The 20689-nt window shown below is 38.2% G+C and overlaps 1 pseudogene across 1 annotated transcript in view; it reads left to right on the top strand.

Annotated features, from left to right (window-relative positions):
• Nucleotides 1–20689, top strand: part of LOC306910468 (fibrocystin-L-like) — a 43585-nt pseudogene that overhangs the window by 18073 nt on the left and 4823 nt on the right. Inside the window, exons 38-70 of the transcript in view lie at nt 380–597; nt 1065–2040; nt 3005–3253; nt 3431–3580; nt 3690–3864; nt 4611–4767; nt 5082–5238; nt 5419–5628; nt 6192–6321; nt 6936–7177; nt 7326–7462; nt 7598–8618; nt 12336–12527; nt 12637–12767; nt 13222–13381; nt 13480–13650; nt 13825–13922; nt 14293–14444; nt 15298–15424; nt 15614–15732; nt 15976–16105; nt 17005–17178; nt 17347–17450; nt 17564–17687; nt 17788–17909; nt 18177–18267; nt 18378–18517; nt 18668–18790; nt 18979–19090; nt 19561–19677; nt 19761–19926; nt 20049–20281; nt 20421–20585. The product of the transcript in view is annotated as a fibrocystin-L-like (transcript). The remainder of the gene's footprint in view (nt 1–379; nt 598–1064; nt 2041–3004; nt 3254–3430; nt 3581–3689; nt 3865–4610; nt 4768–5081; nt 5239–5418; nt 5629–6191; nt 6322–6935; nt 7178–7325; nt 7463–7597; nt 8619–12335; nt 12528–12636; nt 12768–13221; nt 13382–13479; nt 13651–13824; nt 13923–14292; nt 14445–15297; nt 15425–15613; nt 15733–15975; nt 16106–17004; nt 17179–17346; nt 17451–17563; nt 17688–17787; nt 17910–18176; nt 18268–18377; nt 18518–18667; nt 18791–18978; nt 19091–19560; nt 19678–19760; nt 19927–20048; nt 20282–20420; nt 20586–20689) is intronic.

The following is a 20689-nucleotide window of genomic DNA, read 5'->3' as shown; positions in this document are numbered from 1 at the left end:
TTTTAAGGGTTAAGATGCAGTGTGTATTTTCTACATCACTAACTTACACAGAGAATGGCAAAAATAAAAATTGTTTTCAAATATTGTCATTTGTTCGCCAAACATGTACTCTCCCAAACACACCACGAGCCAATGTTGCTGTATGTGTAGGCCAGAAGTTGTGAAGGGCTAGCCCCTATGAAATAAAAATTCACCCTATTTACTTTTAAGATCACGCAATTTTTGAACAATTCATCTGTTAAATGTTTTCTATTAATCTGATCATGTAGTTACTCTGGGGTGGTGATCCAGAATAGTACACAGAATATAATATTCAATCACTTTTATCTGTGGTTGGTTGGAAGAGGAATCGGTCTTCATTCATTTGTGTCCTCCACAGCCTCAAGTCAAAGGAACTCATCTTTGTCAGAGTGTGTGGCCATTTCTGGCTGTGTTCGAGATCAACTGAAACAGAATGGTACTTCTGATGGTCTGTACTTCAGTTTTACCTCCTGTGCCAGTCCTACTGTAGAAAGCATTACTCCTAACCACGGCAGCATCAATGACATCATCACCATCACAGGATCTGGCTTCAGCAACATTGCCTGTGCAAATGAGGTGAGGTTCCGAGGTCAATAAACACAAATGTGCACATATAACACGTGTAAAAATGTGTCATAGAGTAGTCATGAATTCTCAGAGGAATTCTGTAGTATTTGGTCTTTGAAAGCATCTACTGTAAATGCATAAATGTAAATGTATTTTAACCTAAAATGCACCACATTGCTTTTTTTCACCACATCTGACATTTTTCCCCTACATCTGACATTTTTCCCCTTGTGGTCTGGAAATTCAAGAGGTTTTTCTCTGGATTTGTAAAGAGTGAAAACGTAATCAAGGACCACAGTGGAAATAAGTTGTTGTGACTTGTTTGTGTTATACTTGACAAGAGTGTGATGCTGATGTACTGATACTTAATGTCTAATAAAATAAAATAATTTATTTTCTACTATGCAAACTTCATACGTAATGTAATTGTAATACATAAGCAAATATATCATTCTATCTGTTTTTTGCAATCACAGGTCAAAGTTGGAGGTCATCTGTGTCGTATCATCAGCAGCACCTCCACTGAAATTAACTGCAAGCTCAGTCCTGACAGCGGCGCTCCAGTGGGCACACCCTTACCCATAACCGTCCGGGTCAATAACTTTGGTACAGCCATCATGACAATGCCAAAAGAGTATGACCGCAGATTTGTGGTTCTACCTGTGGTTGATTCCGTCTCTCCCTCTGTGGGCAGCACGACCGGCTACACTCGTCTCTTCATCTCTGGCTCTGGTTTTGTGAACGCATCTGTGATGTTAGCAAATGTTCAATGCAATGTAGTTTCCATGAACTACTCACAAATAGTGTGTGACACCTCACCGTCTCCGGCCCGCAGGGGAAACGTTGTAGTTTATGTAAACACCATCTCTTCCTCTTGCAGTTCTGAATGCATGTTTGAATATTCTCAGTCTGTTACACCAGTTGTCTCCAGCGTGTCACCTGACTCTGTTACTGGAAACTCTACTACTGTTGTGGTCACTGGCAGTGGCTTTGGAAGCAAAAAAGCAGATCTAAGGGTATCTGCTGATGAAATTATCCTGGAAGTCACACATATCACAGATAACGTCATCACACTTTTGGTTGGTGCTCTGCCCGCTGGCGAACATGCCCTATGGGTGGTAGTGATGAGCAAAGGCCTCGCGACAGGGCTCTTCAACCTGACCAGCACACCACAGGCCACCATCCAACCAACATCAGGAAGCATTGCTGGAGGAACTCCACTCTTGATCCAAGGAAATGGCTTTGTGGCAGAAAATACCATTGTGATGCTTGATTACCTCCCCTGCCAGATTTTAGAAGTGACCCCAGACAGAGTGAAATGTTTAACACCAGCTTATGTAGAGGGAGAAGTGCAGGTGGATATTTGGGTGTATGATGTTGAGTACCCACAACAAACATTCTACTACACCATTGAACAAACTCCAGACATCATCTCAGTGAACCCTGCAACAGGTAAAAGAAAATTTAAAATCTGTTGTCGTGACAATGTAAACTGGTAATAATAATAGTTTTATCTGTAGCTTGATCATAAAAATGTTACCAGTCAGGGCAGCTTGGATTCTTTTACAACATTATTTTCATATTTAAGTCAGCTGGCTAAATAGTTTTTTTATCCACCATTCATATCTTACCTGTTTGACGGCATCTTTTTCACATTAAAACAAACCATGCAACTTTCATGCAATACACACAATTCCTGAATGGGGCTTGTCTATAAAGTTATGTCAGAGAAACTTAAATAGAAACTAGATAAGAGACAATTCTTGATTTATGATATCCGTTTTTATTTTCTTATAACCTCTAACCAAATATTAAATGTTAAAATACATTGAATATTGCAGTCATCCCGGTTATACAGTTCTGTGTTTTCAGATGTGTCCATTCTACAAGACAAATGAAAGTGAAAAATAGAATTTGTGCATTCATTCCTGTTTATTTGTGTATTCAAGTGTCCAGACTTGAACAATTTATACTTTTTTTTTAATTGTGAAAAGTAAATATTTAATATCTTTAAAACCAGTTTACCAAAATGTTAAAAACTGTGCTTCTAAAACTGTGGGCCCTAGATTTTGGAGTAGCACTCTGTATTCCTCAATTTACATACAAATATACAGCCCTATATACAACCCTGCAATAACGGAAAAATCTATGAAAATACTGCCACTTAGCGGTAAAGAGTTGCAAACAAACTGCTATGGCAGTTCTCTGGTGGAGTTCCATCTACAACATACTACAGTTCTTGAAATACATGATATTTTATAGCCAGCACTATTGATTTAAATGGTGCCATTACACAGAATGTACTTCACATTATGTAAGATACGTTTATATTGAAAAGAGTAAATCAGAAAAAAGGACTTTAGCTGGGATTCACATCTAGTCTCATAACGTTGCTGCTGATGTTTTTTCATCGCAGGTCCTGTTGGAACAAAGATCACCATCTCTGGTTCAGGCTTTGGCACAGACGCAGCGCTCGTCTCAGTGAATATTGATGGTGTGGGTTGTAATGTGACATCCATCACAGATACACAGCTGATGTGCACTGTTGGGCAACACGCAGGAGGAACGTTTCCGGTTAGGTTATATCATCAGGTCAAAGGTCATGGCTTATCTCAGTCTGTCTTCAGCTATGAGCTGCTGCTGATAGGAGTCACGCCAAACGAAGGTAAAAATTCCTAACAATCCTTTGTTCAGAAAGGGAACTAAAAAGTGTCATATCTAACTTACATCTAAATTCAATAAACAAAAACAGAAGCCTACCTACATATAATTTGCATAAGACAGTAGCATAACAAGACATACAGTTTTTATGACTAAGACCCTTTGTTATTTATTGTTTTAGGAAGCTATGGTGGAGGAGCTGTTGTTGCCATTCAAGGCTCTGGATTTGACCCAAACACCACCAGAGTTCTCATCTGTGACAGAGAATGTAACGTTGACCAGCAGAACTCCACATCTAACCAACTGTACTGTGAGGTCCCGTACAACAATGGTATGCATTATGATCAAGCATTGCATGTGCGTCTTAAGAATCTATTGCTTGCTTAACTAACCTTATCAATTCAATGTACCAGATCATAAAGGCACCTTTTCAATTTCAGGGAATGAAACAGAGCAGGTCTGCGTGGTTTTAGTCAGGAACGGAAACGATACAGTCAACATCACAGCCGGCTACACATACAGATCCTCTTTAACCCCTGTGATCACTGATGTCACCCCACGCAGGGGAGGAACAGCTGGAGGCACCAGACTCACTATTACAGGCTCAGGGTTCAGGTGCACAACAAAGTAGATTTTCTTGTACTACAAACAACTAAAATATTGTTCTTCCAAAACCTTGTAGGTCCAAATTTGCTGTTTTTCAGGAAACAGAAAAAGCACTGCACTATTTAAATTATTAAATACAGTGTTGTCGAAGTTGACAAGCACTTCTGAATACTTTTTATTAGTGATGCAGCGAAATGAAAATTCCGGGCCGAAAACGAAAATTCAGGATGCACTTTGCCGAAAACAGACACCGAAAATTACTTTTAAAAAGTTTTGGAAATTTATTTTATTTAATTGTATTAATTACACACACTAAACCACAAAAATAAAGAGAACATATTTTAAAACGATACAAAATGTCATTGCAATGGTCATTAGTCAACAGTCAAATATAAAGTTTTCTTACAAATCATCTAAACATTGTAGTTGTAGAGTTATTCTAGAATTATTACATGCATAACAGTTATAGATAATAAAATAAGCTTCAGTGACATCAGACCATAGTACACAACGGAATATCGATACTATATAGAGTGATGTCATTAAAATACATTTAAGGATTACATAAGGAATGTTATCTATACAGGAAAGTATAATTCACGGAATGGTAATACATGATAGTATACATAACTGTGATTGTTTCGCTTAAATTTAATTTAAAAGTAAATTCAAATGAATTAATACTGTGTGAATATTATGTGACTACAGTTTATGTGTGTCAGTTACAAACTTCCCTTTCATTATGTCATGTGTAGCACAAACGCCCATCAAGTTACTGTGACCATCGCGGGATCTGTCTGTGATGTCCAGTCAGCCAACAATACACAGATCATCTGTGTGACCAACGATCAACCAAAATCCCAGGAAACTAAAGTTCGAGTCCTGATAGGAAACAGAGGAATCGCCAAAATGGTAACAACAAGATATATTGTTAGCTTTCCTGAAGCTCAGTGGTAAAAGCATTGCGTTAACAACGCAAGGTTGTGGGTTAGATCCCAGGGGATTGCAGATACCTATGTAACATGTATAGGATAATGCAATGTAAGTCGCTTTGGATATAAGCGTCTGCCAAATGCCTAACTATAAATGTAAATATTTAATATCAGATATTTGGGCCATCTTAAATAAAAAATAACTACAAACTACAAAGGTTCTACTAACTAACCACAATAAAAAAAGAATTGACTAAATATAAGCATGCTGAAGATCTTTCTGCGGTTTTTCAGGATCGTGCTGATTTCTTCTACATTGATGTATGGTCATCTCCCTATACGTGGGGTGGTCTCTCTCCTCCTGAGAAGGGCACACTTGCTGTAATCACTGCTGGTCAGACCATCCTGTTGGACACCAGCACCCCTGTCCTAAAGATGCTCCTCATCCAAGGTATGTTCATTTACACAAATAGCTTCATTAATCTCTGGCATGTAACCCAAAACGGTGTATTTTGATTAGTAATCAGACAAGTTAACAGTTTCACTGTAGTCCTTGCTTTAAGTCAAATAAGTAAAATAATCCTAGGCCAGCTCATCAATACATATTAACCAATGGTATTTCTCTTTTAAGGTGGACGGTTGATTTTTGAGGAGAAAGATATTGAGCTACAGGCGGAGAACATTCTGATCACAGATGGTGGAGCTTTACAGATCGGCACAGAGCAGCAGCCCTTCCAGCATAAAGCCATCATCACACTACATGGACACCTGCGGTCTAAAGAACTTCCTGTTTATGGTGCAAAGACCCTCGCTGTCAGAGAGGGAGTGCTGGATCTGCATGGTATGCTTGTACAATACAATTTACTGTGCTTAATACCACAATGAAGAATAAACTCCTGATGCATGCATTTCACACTTATTTTTATTTAATATAGTTTTCTCTAAAAACTAATATATTCAGCATAACAATTAGCTAAAATCATGGGCATCGGAACCATTGTATGTGGGTGGGACAGGACCCACTCACTTTTACCCGTCATACTTGACTTTTCGTTCCATTGACTTCCATTCATACGCATAGGAATGCGTCAGAACGGAAACGCAACCCATTCCAAAGTTTTTTCGCTGCATTGCAAAGTTCAAGTTTGGTGAATTCTGACCTGCGAAAAATAAAAATCTTTAACATCGAGAGAGTAAGGCCATGTCACAGATTACAATCATTGTGAAATTAATGGTGCTTTTCCACTGTTGGGCTGAACCGTTCTCTTTGCCAGCTAGTATGGACATGGTTTTATTTTCCACTGGTTATTTCACTTATAAAGGCACCATAATGTGTAATAATCTGTTCTCTGTAGCTGCAGTACGTGCTTTGATTAAGGTTTTACTTTAATCGTGTTTCTTCAGGAATCCCAGTACCTGTAACATGGACTCGTCTTTCTCAGACTGCACAAAGTGGCTCCAGCACTCTGACACTGATGGATGCCGTCACCTGGAAGGCTGGAGATGAGATTGTCATTGCTTCCACAGGGAACAGGTACAGTATGGATGCACTGACAAGGCTGAAGTGAAACTCCATTTCAGTGTAGGAACTTTGGAGTAACAACATTTAAAATAAAATAAAATACCATAACAAAGTTAATTTTTCAGTTTACTCACCTTGATTTTTCCATACTCTGTCCGGTCTTTACGTGTTTGTCAGTTAATTTGTTAATTAAAACCTGATAGTAAAACTTACCAAATGGACCCTTAATAAAGAACAAGGAGTTCTTCTGAGTATTTGTAATGAGCAGCTGGAATCGTAGTGGTCCTCCGATTACATATTTTATCATTCACATAATGGTAAAGTGGAGTTTGAGCATACAATTAGGCCTATTGGAACGTCATAATTAAATAATAAAGGTGGGAGGGGACGAAAAAAAAGGTCCACTTTTGAGAAAAAGAACCACCCCTTCCACAAGGCTGGCTACGGTCCTGAATATCCTGCAGGCATGACATATCCTGAACGGACTGGTATCAAAATTCTCTGAGCTCTTTAGAACGAACATTTTTTCCACATTTGATGTAATTTATCTGTATTTGATAATTATCTGGGTACGTTAATTAATTTAAAATAAAAAACAAAATAAAATATTTTTTATGAAACCACAGACACAGCCAGAGAGAGAATGAGTTGAGGAGAATTGCCTCAGTTTCAGATGACGGCAGGACCCTCAATCTGACCGAACCCCTCACCTACACTCATCTGGGTGTGTCCGTCAATCTTCCTGATGGGACGTTTTTTCAAGCAAGAGCAGAGGTGGGACTTCTTACCAGAAACATTGTTATCCGTGGATCCAACAACCAGGAGTGGAATGATCAGATACCAGCTTGCCCTGATGGATTCAACACAGGTCTGGTTGCTCTTTATGTTGGGACAGTTACTTACAAGTTGATGAATACACATTAAAGTATTTATTTGTTTGATATGGTCATTAAAATATTACATTGCCCGAATAATTAATTGCATTAATTAAATTCATATATTCACCTTTTTTACAGGGGAATTTGCAGTCCAGACGTGTTTCCAGGGGAGGTTTGGAGAGGAAGTAGGAAGTGATGAGTTTGGTGGCTGCATCATGTTTCATCCACCACAACCAAACCAAAACCTGGCAATTGGAAGAATTGAATATGTTGAGGTTATAGTTTGATGATTGTTTGACTGTAAATCTGAATTACTAACTTAAGTTTCAAAATCCCTTTAAGAACTTTAAAATTCCAAATACAAAAAAAGTCTTTAAAATATATTTTAAGAGTATTCCTCTTTCTTTTAGATGTTTCATGCTGGGCAGGCGTTCCATCTGGGACGTTACCCAATTAATTGGCAATTAATGGGAGATGTTCAGTATAAGTCGTACGTGCGTGGTTGTGCCATACATCAATCTTTCAACCGTGCTGTGACTATCCTCAACACTCACAACCTGCTGGTGGAGCAAAACGTAATCTTCGACATTAAAGGTGGAGCCTTCTTTATCACAGATGGTACTGAGACAGGAAACATCTTGCAGTATAATCTGGCAGTATTTGTAAGACAGAGCACAAGTTTGCAAAATGATGATGTGACTCCGGCTGCATTCTGGGTAACAAATCCAAACAACACCATTAGACACAACACCGCAGCCGGTGGGACTCACTTTGGTTTCTGGTACCGCATGAATGATCCTAATATTCAATCCTATGATACCATCTGTCCGAAGAGAGTACCACTTGGGCAGTTCTTCAACAATACAGTGCATTCTCAGGGCTGGTTTGGATTGTGGATTTTTCACGAGTATTTCCCCATGCAGAATGGTCTCTGCTACTACTACTCGACTCCAGCACCAGCCGTCTTCCGTCGCCTGACATCCTGGAACAATGAGAAAGGAGCTGAGTGGGTGAATGTTGGAGCTGTGCAGTTCAGTGAGTTCCTCATGGTCAATAATGAGAAAGCAGGAGTGGAGGCCAAGAGGATCATAAGGGAATATGTCAGTGGATGGGGGCTGGAAGGAGGTGCAGCTGTGGTAAACAGCACTATTGTGGGTCATGTGCCTGAGCTGGGAAATGATTACTGCACCACTCATGGTGTTGTTCTGCCTGTGGATGATGGTATGAGTATCATCAACACCAAGTTCATGAGCTTCAACCGCTCATCATGTGCAGCTGTCGGGGTGGCAGAAATCATTGGAACCTGCACGTACGGCTGTGGAGGCTGGAGCGCCAGATTCAGTGGAATCCAGTACTATCAGTCACCCAACAAGGCCAGATTCAGATGGGAGCACGAGGTGGCGCTCATAGATACAGATGGATCCCTGACAGGTACTGAACATTTAGATAATATTTTGGAATGGAATACATTAAAACACTACACAAGTTGGTTTTGTGCTTCATCTCATAACCAGTTTTAGTTCTGACACTAGTACTAATAGGCTAAGTAGTTGAAACAGATGTGTTTGATAAGCGAGGTGTCCAAAACGTCAAGTCAAGTCAAGTCACCTTTATTTATATAGCGCTTTTTACAATTTTCATTGTTACAAAGCAGCTGTACAAGAAAACATTGACTATAAGTAAAACATAAAAGCTTATGGAAGTCAAAACACAGGTCAAATATCAGACACACAATAAATTCCTATATGCAGTGTTAATTAAATAAATAAGACTATCAAATTCTAGCAGCCCCCCCGGCCAGGCAAACAGTGCAAAACAGTATGCAAACGGTGACGAGGAACCCAAAACTCCATTGGAGGAGAAAAAAAACCTCAGAGGGAAACCAGGCCTAACCAGGGGATTCCAGGTCCCCTCTGGCAAAAACTGCAGCCTCTGCACAAGCTCAACAGTGCTTGCACAACAAGGCAAAATAAAAAAAAGTTAGATTTAAAATTATCATTACAAAACTTCAGTTGCTGTTAGATTGTTAGAGTCACCACGTCCTTCGTCCAGCATTTGTCAGGTCTAGGAATGGATTGGGCCCTGCCCGCTCCGGTAACCTTGGACTGCATCCTGTCCGCTCTAGTAACCTTGGAACAATGAGACAAGACTGGCTGAGAGTAGAGTACTGTTCTGCACTCTTTGATGCAACAAATGCATCAGTTGTTATTGGAAGTGTCCCTGGTTCCGGTTGATCTAACTAGTGCAGCCTAGATCTTTGAAATATATATATAATGATAGTGTAGTGTATGTAAGATTAAAAAGATGCGTCTTTAGTCTAGATTTAAACTGACAGTCTGTCTGCCTCCCGGACAGTGCAGGGAAGACTGTTCCAAAGTTTAGGCGCTAGATAGGAAAAGGATCTGCCGCCTGCACTTGATTTTGAAATTCTAGGTATTACCAAGTGACCTGACACCTGAGAGCGTAGTGCACGTGATGGACTATAATACGTAAGAAGTTCTCTCAAGTAGTGAGGAGCTAAACCATGCAAGGCTTTATAGGTAATAAGCAAGATTTTAAAATTTATGCGATGCTTTATAGGTAACCAGTGCAAGGTTGACAGAAATGGGCTAATATGCTCATACTTTTTTGTACGCGTAAGAACTCGAGCTGCCGCATTTTGGACCAGTTGGAGTTTTTGTAATAGGCCTGGAGGGCAACCACCTAATAGTGCATTACAGTAATCTAGTCTTGATGTCATAAAGGCATGTATAAGCTTCTCTGCATCTGATGGTGACAGCATATGACGTAGTTTAGATATATTTTTTAGATGGAAAAACGCAATTTTACCGGTGTTGGCGACCTGGTTCTCAAATGACAGAGTACTATCGAATTTAAAGCCATGGTTCTTAGCTGAAGATGAGGGTTTTATGGAAGATCCATCAATAGTTAAGCAGTATTCTTGGTTGTTACGTAGGGCGGTTTTCGGTCCGATAAGTAACACTTCAGTTTTGTACGAGTTCAGTAATAATAAATTGCTACTCATCCACTTTTTTATATCAACTATGCATTCCACTATTCGATGGAATTGCTGTGTTTCATGAGGCTTTGAGGAAATATAAAGTTGCGTATCATCAGCATAACAGTGAAAGCTTACTCCGTGTCGCTTTATTATATCTCCTAGAGGTAGCATGTATAATGCGAAGAGCATAGGCCCTAAGACTGAGCCCTGTGGTACACCGTACTGGACTTGCGATTTGCGTGATACCTCATTGTTTATTGCTACATATTGAAAACGGTCGCATAAATAAGATCTAAGCCATTTCAAAGCTATTTCCTTAATACCGACATCATTTTCGAGTCTATGTATGCTGTGGTCAATGGTGTTGAATGCAGCACTAAGATCTAGCAGCACCAATAAGGAGATACAACCTCGGTCGGACGCCATAAGCAGATCATTTGTAACTCTAATCAGAGCAGTCTCTGTACTGTGATGTGCTCTAAATCCAGACTGGAAATCTTCATTAATCTCATTCCTTTGGAGGAAGGAACATATTTGAGTTGAGACTACTTTTTCCAGAACTTTAAATAAGAAAGGTAGATTCGAAATAGGTCTGTAATTAACTAGTTCTCCAGGGTCCAGATGGGGTTTTTTGACAAGGGGCTTTATAACAGCCACCTTATCTCTGACAATAGGATATGTGCCTAAAGCATATGAGTTAATAATGCTAAGTAGAGGATCTATAATTTCTGGGAGCATCTCTTTCAGTAGATTTGTAGTTATAGGGTCTAACATGCATGCAGTTGATTTAGATGATCTAATGATTTTAGATAGTTCATCGTGATCTATAGTAGAAAATAAACGTAATTTCTCCTTAGAGGCGCTGTAGTTAGTCGTTTGTTCAGCAGGATTCACTTCTGGTTGCATAGTTATAATTTTTTCTCTAATATCTTGGATTTTATTTGTGAAATAGTTCATAAAATCATCACTGCTATGCTGGTATACAGAATCAGAAGTCGCTGATGATTTATTTTTGGTCAATTTAGCCACTGTATCAAATAAAAACCTAGGGTTATGCTGGTTTTCTTCTATTAGTGATGAAAGGTAGGCAGATCTAGACGTTTTTAGGGCTTTCCTGTATTTTTTAATACTATCCTTCCAGGCAGTACAATTATCAAGAAACGCACCTTTTGTAGTCGAAGTTATTGTTCTACAATATTTGTAACTTGGAGTTTGATTTGCCACCATTGGGTAGTGAAGCAAGCATGATACCAGATAATGATCCGAAATGTCTTCGCTCTGCTGAAGGATTTTTACGTCGTCCACGTTTATACCGTGTACCAGTTGGCGTGTTTGGAAAGAATTGAGAGATTTTTAGGGAAATCAGATTTAACTTTGGTTTTGCCACACTAACAAATAATACAGGACAGTAAAGGAGCAAGAGAACAGTTAAGAGCAACTTATAAATTCAAAAGAAAAATTATTTACTGTACTTTTAATTTGCAAAACAATCCAGACATAAAAGGTAAATTCATACTATGGAGTAAAGGGGCGTTCATACTATGGACAATAACAATAATTATAAAGTAGAAATAGTTTATCTAAAAGAATAGCAGGGTTCAGCTCACAAATTATAATTATAAACAGTGAACAACATTATTGGTATGGTATTGCTTTCAGAATATTTTGTTTCCAGCTGAAGAACGATAAAACATAGTGTCTAATCTCTGAATGTTATTTGGTTATTGCTGAGAAAGCTGGCAAGACATACTGTATGCTTTACATTCTGGCCACAAGCTCACCTTCTGCTTTCATCAATAGCATCCAGCCTTTAGTCGGATTTTCGAGAATTGGAAATGTAGCTCGAAACAGCACGTAAACATGAACAACAACCGGCAAGAAAACGGCAAACACAAATGAAACCATTTACTTGTTCAGTGTTCTCTATGTGGTGGATGACATAATGAGTGAGTTTTTAGTAGAATCAATTGGAAATGTATAGCAACAGCAGCAGGTCGTCTTCATTCATTTTCAGTTACTGTAAACACTGCAGCGCTAGCTGAAAACTAACATAATGTTATCATTATGGTCCACTGGTATGGACGCAAATGTAGTTATGGTCATAATGTAAACAACGCTTGACACTATCTGATTATGTTTTTAAAAAGGCCAAATTAACTCCAAGGTGGTGCCGATGAGTAACCTGCTCGACCCAAGTCACTGTTCTCAAGCAGCAGATTGGAGTGTTGGTGTCCCTGGAGCTGTATGTGACAACACAACTAACTTCCACCGCTTGTTTTTCTACAATCCTCAACCCTCTTCATTTAGGGATAACAGTGTGAATATCACCAACTCATTTGGTAGGTTGAAACAATTGACTTATGAGATGACTGAAATGTCTGACATTTTCAGTACAATTCTCACTTTTGGCATTAACTGTGTATTGATGGCTCTTTAATCTCCATATAGGGTCAAGCATGCTCAGCTATGCAAATGGCTGGGTGGCATTGGTGGCTTCCGGCCAGACCTATAACTGGGAGTTTGAGCAAGGTTCTCAAATCAGCAGCCTGTCTTATAGTGGAACGATCTATGGCTTTAAGGTAAAGTGTGGACTCAACACAAAATATCATTTGTTGTACATTCTTTGGAAAAAATTTACCAAAATAAGATGTATTTATTCATCCTCATATTGAAATCCCAACATGCTGGTACTTTGCAGTGGAATATAAAGTTTGAACAGCTTTTAACCAGTTTATTGTTAACACGCCTTTCAAGATCCAAAAAGTAACACTATAAAAGTAATAATGTGTTTTACATGCTGCACAAAACATCAGTCTATATGCTGATCAGAAAGTAAACCAGGAATAATCCAGAAACACAAAATATAGCTCGAAACAGCACGTAAACATGAACAACAACCGGCAAGACAACGGCAAACACAAATGAAACCATTTACTTGTTCAGTGTTCTCTATGTGGTGGATGACATAATGAGTGAGTTTTTAGTAGTATCATTTCGTAACTCCCCTTTTGTGCCTCTTTTTCTCTCTGACAGCCAGAGGATTACATTATTCTGAATCACAACTTTACTCAAGCACCAGATATGTTCCACATTATAGATTCCAGAAAAGGTTCCTCTAAGCCCCTGGACCCTACTGTGAATGTAAATGGCGACTGGTACTTTGATGACTCCACAAACAGCGTCTATTACCTGGGTAATACTACTCATCACTTCATGAAAACATTTGCTAATTGTTCAAATGAATAATTCATTCAGACTTGTGACTTAAACTTTGTTAAATTTCGTTCACAGTATCTGGAAGAGACCGTTTAGCAAGCCGGAGGAGAAGAAACAGCGTGGACCGGACACTTTTAGACAGATATATAAACTTTTACTCGTATCAGTGTTACTATCCAAAGTGTATCGAACCAACACAACCTCCACCCCGTCCAACTTCTCCAACTGGTCCCCCCGGTCTACCCGGTCCAATTGTCCCACCTGACTCAAATGGTGGATCTGGTCCATCAGAACCTCAGGGCCCTTTGCCCAGCCCCAACCCCAACCCTAACCCTGACAAGTACGTTACAGACACACACATGCTTATAACTTTTTTTTTTTACCACATTTGTTTTGTGTCTTTGTTTCTTGAATATATAGTGGATGCACTCTCTGGTCAAATACTTTATTTTGGCTGTCAAGTCCCGAAAACAACTTTGCTGTACCAAAAACAGGCTCTGATGTGGTCATTCCATCGGGTAAGTAAACTGATGCCACAAAGACTGTAAAACGATCTATAGAGTTGCTAAGGTTGTTTTCCTAAAACCTTTAAATATAGGCTACTTTAACAACTCACATTTTAAACCACAGCTGTTTTCAAATTCATGTTTGAGTTATGACAGGATTTGTGATCTTGAGCTAATTTTACTCAATTGAAACTCCCTGGTTTTCCTCATGAATTTTAGAATGGCAGAGTGAGCTTTTCAGTGTCTTTGGTGTACAAATTGATGCCACAACCTAAACAGCTCTTTTTTATATTATTAAATGTATGACACAGCTACAGTATATGCTAAACACATATAATCGTGAAGTGGTCATAAATGTAAACATGCCTCACTTTGTTTGTAGGGAAATGTGTGATTGTAGACATTGCAATTCCTTCCCTGAACAAGCTGACAATATTTGGAGTTCTGGAGATACCAGACACAAATAATGGCACCAACATCGGGGGTTCCCAATATAACAACGTTGTTCTGAATGTTACTTACATCTCCATTCAGGTAAGAATCTAGACGTCCTACTTTTATTCATTTCAAATGGGTATCAAGCTCTTCAAAAGTGTTAAATTTGCAAACTAAAACACTAAACTTTAATTGTGCGAAATTAAGGTAAAACATTAAAACTCCAATCCATAACGTTTTTGATAAAAACTCAACAAAAATGATAAAGTTTGTCAAGTTATTTGGAATTGTTTGAAAAAGTTGAAAATCTGTGTTTAAAACAGTGTCTTAACTTTACCCTGATTCACAACAGTACACTCAAGTTATTGATTTATAATTTGAGCTGTCAGGTATGGTAATTTCCAATTTTTTCTTTTGTATTTGCGTGGTCTTGTCCACAAAGAGAAAGAGGACCTGCTACTAGTATCTCAGGTGCGAACTGTGGGTGACGAAGCGTTTTTAGCTTGTTCTGACAATAGTTGTTAAAAATGCATGCTTGTCATGTAGATGACAAGTCATCTTGGAAATATCGAATAATAAGTGACTTATTTTAAATGGATGTTTTAATTTGGTAAGGACAAAAGTTGCAAGTATATAAGTTGCACAAATGACATTATATACACATACAGTATATGCCTTGTAGAATGTATTTCTGTAGATGTACAATGAAAGTTCCACTCTGATGTAGTAATCATGGACAACATATAGAGAGGCAAAAGTTATGGATTGCATCTTTAAAAAAAAGTCCACTTTGATAAAATACACTTTAAAATATAAACAAATATTGAGTAGATATTTAAGACTTGTGAAAATATCTACCAAGGCACTGTTGCTTCTTTGGTAAATAGATATCGGTTTAAGAATTATTTTTACTTGAAAATAAGTAAAGGCACTAATTTGACTTGTAATCCAGGGTGGACATCTGAGGGTTGGATGGCCTGATCAGCCCTTCAGAGGTGAACTACAGATAATACTGAAAGGAAACCATCTCACACAGGATTGGGAGTTGCCTGGAATAAACCAAGGATCTAAAGTGTTGGGTAAGGGCACTATAAAGATTTCACAGTTTTTTGGATAGGCCAATAGTATGTAATCATGATACTCTTGTTATTGAACATGTTATTCTTAAAGGGTCTGCATAGAAAAAAATCTGTATAGACATTTAAACTTTAACATCACAAATTATATTATTATTAATATTATTTTGTGGAAAAATTGTCATTTTCTAGGTGTGTTTGGATCTCTTGATCTTCATGGCATGCCACATAACGTGTATCACACTAAACTGTCTCGAACAGTCGAGGCAGGAAACAACACGCTCTCTCTGGAGGAAGCTGTTGACTGGAAGGTCAGAACCTCTCCTCACATGATTAAACAACACTTAAGAGAGCCTAAGAGAACCATACATTAATAAGGGTTGTCTATTTTACATTTAAGCGTGATTTAATCATCATTAAAATTATGAAAAATATTAAATAAATCATGTCATTGCCATCAAATTTTAATAGCACCGCATTATATCAATATGCTCTCCACATTTGTTTTACTTTAAACATGTTCTCATCTTTGTTTGCAAATATTGTACCCTCAGGTTGGGGATAAGATTCTTCTGTCCACCACCAGTTATGACCCATGGCAAACAGAAATACGCACCATAACTGAAGTGTCAGATGATGGTAGCACGCTGATCCTGGACCTGCCTGTAACATACACACACATTGGTTAGTGCATAGCACTGAAACTTTTGCAGCCCAGGAGTCCCAAATAAGACTTTTTTGGTTTTATCTGTGACCCCCCACTTACAAAGCCATTTTGTTTATATTTGCATTTAAATGCAGAACAAGAAAACAGGAGAAACAGTTGAAAATAACAGAAAATAAACTCTGTATGTTTTCTGACCTCATACTGCAAAGAAAACAAGTTCATATTCACTTTTACGCAATACAACAGTAATATCCGTACAAATATGATCACAAGTGATATAATAGCGCAATTCACATTAAACTTAATCATATTAATATAGCTGTTTCCTTAAACCATCATACCATGCAAAATCCAGATTGTACCAAAAATACCTAATACACGCTTTATATCATATAATATAATATAATATGCCTCCTGAAGGTGCCTATGGTTACTTTGATTTTACAGCATAATTAAAGATCTTGTGACTGATTAGTTTATTTCAAAAGGTGTTTTTAAAGCACATCAGAATTATTCAAGAAGTTTCTCACATATTTCTCTCTTGTTTTACAATCTTTTTGTTTTACTCCTTTTGCAATATTTTGTTTTTCTGAGCTGTTACTATGTGCGGAGATTCTATGAGATCCATTTTCCACATGACACATTCTGGACACCCTTTGCTCTCCTACAAGTTTATGTAAAAACGAGAGAAACTTGCCGCTGAATGTGTAGTTTTTTCTGTTTAAGTAGACTACTCAAAAAAGCATTAGAATATAGTGCTGGAATTCAACTAGTAATTCATCTTAATCTTATGCCACTCCTGAAAAAAAAAGTGTATCTCCAACACTTGAGGTCATTTTGCATTTGGAGAACGTAAGTATTTATTACAAAGTTTTAAAATGAAGATTCTCTTCTCTAATACATTGTGGTCGTATAGGACAAAGGTACAGTGTGCCAGGATCTTCTAGAAGCTATCAGCTTGCTGGAAATGTGGGTCTTCTGACCAGGAACATCAAGATCATTGGACAGGAGTATCCAGAAATGAACAAACAGTCTTATGGAGCAAGAGTACTGGTGGGAACCTTCACAGAAAGAGGAAGAGCATACAGAGGTAAGAAATCTAAAATACACTAAAAAGGGAGGACCTTTTTGTCATCCAAACCTTTCATTGACCTATTAGATGGCCATCTGACAAAGAGTGAAAGCTATAACAAAAATGTGACAAAATTGTATTTGTACAGACTTAAACCTGTGATTATTATGATGATGTGTGTCACAGGAAATACTCGCATCAGAAACGTTGAGTTCTACCACACAGGACAGGAGGGATGGAACGACCCGTCAGACCCGCGCTACTCTCTGGCGTTTTTGAACCTGGGAAATGTGAGATCAAACCTGGATTCTTAGACATGATGGAGGCTTTTCAAATCCAGCATTCAGAACTGTTATACGCTGCTGTAGGCCACTGAAACCATGATTTCAATTATTTTGTATAGGTAGTTGATGAGTCCTACATCAAGGGATGTGCTTTCCACGATGGCTTCGCTCCTGCTATTGGGGTGTTTGGAACAGATGGACTGAATATCGAAGACAACGTCATCCATCACACTGTTGGAGAAGGTGCCAACTTGATGGCAATCAATGTAACAAACAAATTTCATTACTAAAAATATGGTTATATGATTTATTGCTTTTCTCTTTTGCAAATTTCATTCTTAAGGAATCAGAATATGGGGTGATAACAGTGCTGTTCTGAGAAATCTGGTTACTCTGACACTGTGGCCGGGATCCTACAATGGTGCAGCGGAGAGTACCAACATTGAATGGAATGCAGCCATTGAGGTGAAAATAAAAATACAACTGCCTTTATCATGTATTACGGTATTTATAAGATATTCCGAGATAAATTATACAATTACCTTCAGCTCATTAGACTGAATTACTATGGTAAAAAGAGAAATCATGATACTTCCTCCCCCAAACTAACTGCAATTCAGGGTGCACTTTTAGTGACAAGAGAGAAACATGCATACTGTACAATATCTCTCTTGAAAATGCAGACGTTAACTATGAGTCCTAAAAATGATCCTTATTGTTTATGCGTTTTAGGTTAATGAAGCGACCAACGTGATTCTTCAAGGGAATATCGTTGCTGGGTATGAACGAGTGGGATTCAGAATTGATGGAGAACCTTGTCCAGGTACATAAGATTGTGGTTAAATTTAACATTTTTATGCTTCGGTGAAGGGCTAGTCATAGTTTTATAAGTCGTTTAATCTCTCATACTGTAATCTTTATGAAAAGAATCAGGTTCAGTGGCACAATGGAGTGAGAATGAAGCTCATGGTGGTCTTTATGGAGTCTACATGAATAGAGATGGACTTGCTGGTTGCTCTCAAATCCAGGGTTTCACCGTCTGGAGGAGTTTTGACTTTGGCATTTATGTTCAAGTATGATAAACGACGTTAATATATTAAAACTCAGCAATGAAATATTGTATACAGCAGAACTCATAGTTGTTGAATTGATGATCACACAAATGCAGTACAGTGATCATGTGAACTCTATCCTGTTTCTTTAATAACATTGTCCTCTTCCAGGTCTCTATGAATGTGTTCATTTCTAACGTGACCCTTGTTGATAATGGAATGGGCATCATGCCTATTATCTACAAACCTCCTTCCGTCAGCCATGAATATGCAGATAAATCTGTCCGTGTACAGGTGAGGCAATGCTTGATTCAGTTTTCAGATGCTTTCTTATGCAAAACTCTATAACTATCAATAACTCAGTTTTTTTTTTTTACATTTTTATGTCTAAGTGAACTTGGGTATGGATCTTATCAGGAACATTAGGCCTATTGTTTGGTCGACAAAGATGCTTGAATGAGTTTCCTGGTTTTTTTTTTCAGGGGTCTCTGATTGTGGGCAGCAGCCCCAATTTCAACTGTTTGGACAGGCTGGTAACAACGGAGACCTATGTTTCTCTCAGTGCAAGCCACAGAGCACCACGACCCCCTAAAGGTCATTTTTGACAGTATTTTATTTCAACATTTAAAAGCATCTTTTTTTTACAATCATAACATTTATGCATTTGGTTGACCCAAAGTAACTTGGAACACATTTAAGTAAATGTTTTTATCTTATAAGCATTTCCTTGGAATCAAACACATTGACCTTCTCATTGCCTAGCACCAAGCTCCACGAGTTGAGCTACAGAAAAGTGTTATTTGAATATTTCCGTATCAGAGGAATCATTTTGATGAAACTGGTTTCAGTACAGTTTTTAGTAAATGTATGTGTAAATGTATAAATATACTGTATATCTGATAATTCAGCTTTTTGTATTGTGGTGTAAAATCTCTTCTTCATGAAGTTATCTTGCTAAATCAACACTACAACAAAGTAGTACAAAATTTGAAATTATTATGGTAAAAATGATAAAGGTATCTACTTTTTTTATTGAAAAACAACGTGCTTTCTGTGTGCAGCAGGTGGCAGGTCTGGTATTTGCTGGCCGACATTTGAATCTGAACACAACCAAGCACCACAGAAACCTCACGGTGGACTCATGAGCTACAACGCCATAGCTGGTTTACTGACAGTCTCTGGTGAGACACATTCTCTCTAATCTGGAATTGGCTACAAGCTGCTACAGTAAATTTGACATATTCTTGTCTGTTTCTGTCCCCAGATACAACATTTGTAGGCTTCAAGGATGTTTGTTCCACTGAAAGAAACTACATGTTCATGAGCAACCCAGGAAATGAGGATCTACAACATCCAGTCAGTGTTGAGAGGATCACAAAGATAGACAGCACAGAAGAATCTCTAGCATTCATTCATAAGCCTGATCTGAGGTAAACCGTTCTGTCATTTTCTAAACACAATGTCCAATACAAGCTTAATGTGCAATTGTGACCCTAAATAAGTGCAACAAGTATATTATGATGTAAAAGTGATACATTTGCTGTTACCGTAGTAAAGTGAACCCATCAGACTGTGTGGACATGGACTGTGATGCTAAGAAGAAGACCATGTTGAAGGATCTGGATGGAAGTTTTCTGGGTGCAGTAGGAGCAGTGGTGCCCTATTCAGAGTACGAGTGGAACGGGGATCAGCGACATGGACTGGGCGATTACCGCATCCCTAAAGTCATGCTCACTGCTCTCAACGGCAGCCGCATACCTGTCAATCAAATAGCTCCTAATAAAGGTACATCCAAGTTCCACAAAAAAACATTCATATATTATAAAACTGTGTTTAAGAACCATGATATGGGGCTTTTTCACGATTTAGACAATATTTTTCTCTCTTGCACTTAACATGTGAGTATGATGTTTTATGTGTACAGGTGTGATCAGAGAATCTTGTTCTTACATGAGCACCTGGCAGAGCTACAAGTGCTTTGGACTGAATTATCAGATGCTGGTCATTGAAAGTCTAGACGCAGATACAGAGACAAGACGTCTTTCACCTGTGGCCATCCTGGGAGACTCATATATAGATCTGCTGAATGGTACTGATAGTAAATCAACTCATCTTGATTTTTTCAAGAAACAGTCAAAAACATTATCTACTGTTGGATTTTACAAAAAGCAATTGTTAATATGGTATTTTTTT

This window comes from Barbatula barbatula (assembly GCF_947034865.1).
Source record: "Barbatula barbatula genome assembly, chromosome: 21".
In the NCBI taxonomy this organism is placed as follows: Eukaryota; Metazoa; Chordata; class Actinopteri; order Cypriniformes; family Nemacheilidae; genus Barbatula; species Barbatula barbatula.
This window is presented reverse-complemented; position numbering and strand designations above follow the sequence as displayed.